Source organism: Delphinus delphis, chromosome X, assembly GCF_949987515.2.
Source record: "Delphinus delphis chromosome X, mDelDel1.2, whole genome shotgun sequence".
Lineage (NCBI taxonomy): Eukaryota > Metazoa > Chordata > Mammalia > Artiodactyla > Delphinidae > Delphinus > Delphinus delphis.
The window spans coordinates 104,661,779-104,666,383 of record NC_082704.1 but is presented as its reverse complement, the minus strand read 5'-3'; positions in this window follow the sequence as shown (position 1 = coordinate 104,666,383).

Sequence of the window (4,605 nt, the reverse complement as noted above, 5' to 3'; positions counted from 1 at the left end):
AACTTTCAGATATCTGATTCATCTGGAGTTTATTTTTGTGTAAGGTATGAGGTATAGATCTAGTTTTTATCTTTTTCCAAATGGCTGCCCAGCTGTTCCAGCACCATTTAATAAAAAGTTTGTCTTTGACTAGTTAAATGAGGTACCATCTTCATCATGTACTATATTTCCATATATACTCAGGTCTATTTCTGCACTTTCTGTCCTATAAACTGGTCTGTCTATTCAAGCAATGGTATTACAATTACAGAGCCTTTACAGTCTGTTTTAATATCTGGTAGGCCTAGTCCTCCCTTACAGCTTTTCCATTTCAGAGTAAACACTACACTAATCCACATGGATCCTCTTTCATTATTTTGCAACTAGTGTGCACTTTGTCATTCTGAGAATGATTTTAGTTCAGTCTCAGGTCCTTTATTGTCCTCTTCTCCTGCACAGTTTTTCTGGGTCATCCTAGCTTTTGCTAATGCTGGAGGAGGGAGCTTGGAAGATAGCTCTACAAGAGATAGGTATTTATTTTTCCGCTTGCAGATAATTTGATTTTTTTTTGGGTATTTTTTATCTTCCAGTTATGATGAGAGTATGGAACTTTTGTGGTTTTTTATTTTCTTCTTGTTGATCTATATAGTTTTTTGGGGAATATGCCACACAAAAAAAAATCTTGTTTAGGTAGTTACCATTCCCTCACTGTATTGCTATTTTTTTAAAACAGAAACTTCAGCTTACATCAGAAATACTGTTGTTCTCATAGAAAAGCTCCTTTCAATATTCTAAAGTGCTTTAACTTTTTTCTACCCTGGTCAGAGCAATACCTGGTAGGAAGACAGAGGAGTAGAAAATAAGGATCTAAGACCAATACAAAAGCTATTACAGTTTCCCAGAAATGCATTAATTTGTCAAAATTGAGTAATAGTAGTAAGTTTTTCCTATAATAGTATTAGCATTTTCTAGCAGGCCTTTTAATAATACCAATTTTTTATATACTTTCAAAGAGCTTTGATGTCAATTGAATTATTTACTTATGATTTAGGTATTGGTTCTTATAGGCTTTCTGGCTATCACTTAGTATGAAGACAAAGTATGTAATTCAGGCAATATTAATCTGTTCTTAGAGGGTTGTTTGCAGCCCCCGTAAACATTGGCTAGAAATGATTTACCCTGCCTTATTACCACTGTGCCTTTCACATGTATTTTTAAATGAGAAAAGTAGTTGCTTGAACTATATAATGTCTGGGGGAAAGTGACTTAATATTACCTGTTGTTGTTGGGAGTTTGAAAATAATAGAAGATATTGGCATCCTAGTCCGTTAAAGTTGTACTTCACTGTCATTGAAAACAGTATTTTGGGGGGACATTACTCTGATAATTTTGCTTACTGGAATTTCATTTGAAAGGCTAATTGCTTTCCTAAAGGATTAGTGTGATAAGACTATATCCTTGATGTGATAAACTTGCAACTTTTTAAAAACCTTATTAACCTTTTTTTTTTCAGTAAAAGATGAAATATTTATTCAGTCAAGAGAGAAACCAGAGTATCATCTTAACTATTTTTAAGTTAATAGTTCAGTAGTGTTAAGTATATTCACATTGTTGTGAAAGAGATCTCAAGAACTTTTTTATCTTTCAAATCTGAAATTCTTTACCCATTAAAGGACAACTCCTTCTTTCCCCCTTCCCCCAGCCCCTGGTAACCACCACCCTACTTTATATTTTTATGAATTTCACTACTTTAGATACCTCACATAAGTAGAATTATACAGTATTTTATCTTTCTGTGACTGGTTTATTTCATTTAGCATAATGTAAAAACTTCTAACTTTTTTATTTCCATTATTCTGGGAGATGGATCGAAAAAGATATTGCTGCAATTTATGTCAGAGAGTGTTCTGCCTATGTTTTTCTCTAGGAGTTTTATAGTGTCCGGTCTCACATTTAGGTCTTTAATCCATTTTGAGCTTATATTTGTATATAGTGTTAAAGAATGATCTAAGAACTTATAACTTTAAGAAAAGTTTATGTTGTCTAATCTTATAAACTATAGGGCAGAGTAGATGGCTATGCTACATTGATTAATAACGTGAGGGTAAGCCCATAAATTGTGTGCTAACAGTCTAATTCTGGTTAAGATTGGAATGACCAAAAGTTATTTCCAATTTACCAACTTTCGTATCTATTTCACAAATAGAGATACCCCATCATAATTAATATTAAAAGCTAATGAATAAATGGAAGAGCTACATTCTAAAATTGTTTGGGAGGAGAAGTAATGGAGAGTTATAAAAGGATATGAATCATGTTTTAATTAAAATATGTTAAAATACTATTGTATATATACAACTATAGGATGAGAGATTATTTGCTTCTAGGAATTCTGACAGTTTGCAGATATTCTTGACTCAGATTCTTCTGATTTTTTATTTATGCATTAATCGTGGATTTTATGGGCCCACTAGGGTTATAGAAAAGTTACTTCTGTACAGAGCCGTATGAGATTCATTTGAATTCATTAATCCCATTCCCAGATGTGTTTAAGTCAGTGAGGTCAGTTTAGTGTTGAGGGATTTACATGTCATATATATGCTTGTTCTAGAAGCCAGATATAAACTTTGAAATAGTTACATAACTTGGAGAAATAGAAATGTGAAATATATATATCTAAGATAAATGGATTTTGTGGTTTAACAAACTCTGTCATGAGGAAATTCAATACCTGAAATCTGTTTAAAATATCTGCTTAGTATCTTCATCTTCAAAAGCTCCTCTCTCCTTTTACATTTAAAAGGAAGGGTGTAGGGGCTTCCCTGGTGGCGCAGTGGTTAAGAATCTGCCTGCCAATGCAGGGGACATGGGTTCGATCCCTGGTCCAGAAAGATCCCACATGCCGTGGAGCAGCTGAGCCCGTGTGTGACAAGTACTGAAGCCCGCGTGCCTAGAGCCTGTGCTCCACAACAAGAGAAGCCACCACAATGAGAAGCCCCCGCTCCCACTCACTGCAACTAGAGAAAGCCCACGCACAGCAACAAAGACCCAGCGCAACCAAAAAAAAAGAGAAGGGTGTGGAGGAGGAGGAGAATAACAAGTTGGAGAATGATTTTTTTCCTTGGCCTATTAGGGAAATATGTGATTTCTCAGACAAAGAATACATTATTTTTTTCAGATATCTAGGTATATCAGTCACTTGTAAGCTAAGTAAAAACTCTCAATGATTACATATGATTGGGTATATATATATGTATATATGTGTGTGTGTGTGTATACACACACAGTAGCACGATTGCACAAAAGGTTTCTCTTTTCCTGTGTAATTATTAGGCACTACTATTAGTTACATGTGAGTCAATATTCCCAATGAATGGTTTTAAGTAACCAATTTTATGAATATTGAGCATGCAATCAGTTAGTGCTTCATAATAGATAATTTAAGAATGTTAAGATGAAATTAAATTTGGGAATAATATTAAAGAGAAATAAGTGGGGACCACTTTAAAAGCATTAAAATAATAGCTTAATGTATACAAGGAAATAAAAGACAAGATTGATAATTTCAGTAGCAAACTAGAATCTTTAGAAAAGAACTAAATGGAAATACTAAAAATGAGAAATACAATAACTGATATTGATAATTCAGTAGATGAATTTTCTAGCAGATTAGATGCTATGAAATAGAGAATTAGTTAACAGGAACGTAAGTCAGAAGAAAATACCCAAATTGAAACATGAAGAGATAAAGGAATAGAAAATGCATAAAGAGCATAAGAGATACAGATTCAGTGAAAATTTCTTACAATCCAGGATCCCTATATCAAGTTAAAATATCCTTCAAAAATGTAGGTAAAATAAGGACATTTTCAGAAAAACAAATACCAAAGGTGTTTGATACCAGCAGACCCACACAAAAGGAAATACCGAATGGTATTCTTTGAGTGAAAGGGAAATAATCCCAGAAAGAAGGTTCCAAATGCAGCGAGGAATTAAGAGTGATGAAAAAGGTAAAGATGTGTGTGGAAAAATCTAAATGAATATATGTATAAAAGCATAATAATAATGTATCATGAGGTTTAAAATACATGTGACATTATATAACATAGATTATGTTATAATCTATAGGCTAACCAGTAAAGCAACATGAAAGAATGTACAACTACCAAACTAACAGAGGAGAAAAGTAACAGAAAAAAACCCTAATTCTATTTGAATGAAAGCAAGAAAAAAGGAAAAAATAGAGGAATTCAGACATGGTGAGACAAATAGAGATCAAATAATGTAATGGTATATATACACCCAAATATATCAGCAGCTACTTTAAATGTAAAGGCCTAAACTCTCCAATTAAAGTAAAACATTCTCAGACTGAAAAAAAGAACAGAACCCAACTATCCATTGCTTACAAGAGATACACCCCAAATACAAAGGTATAGAAAGGTTGAAAGTGAAAGAATGAAAAAGTACACTGTGAAAACACTAATGGCCCTTTCTGCACATGCACATCACAAAAACTGGTATAACTATAATAATGTCAGACAAAGTAGACTTTAAGGGGAAAGAGTGTTACCTGGAGATATAGAGGGATATTGCATAATGATAAAAGGTCCAATTAGCAAGGAA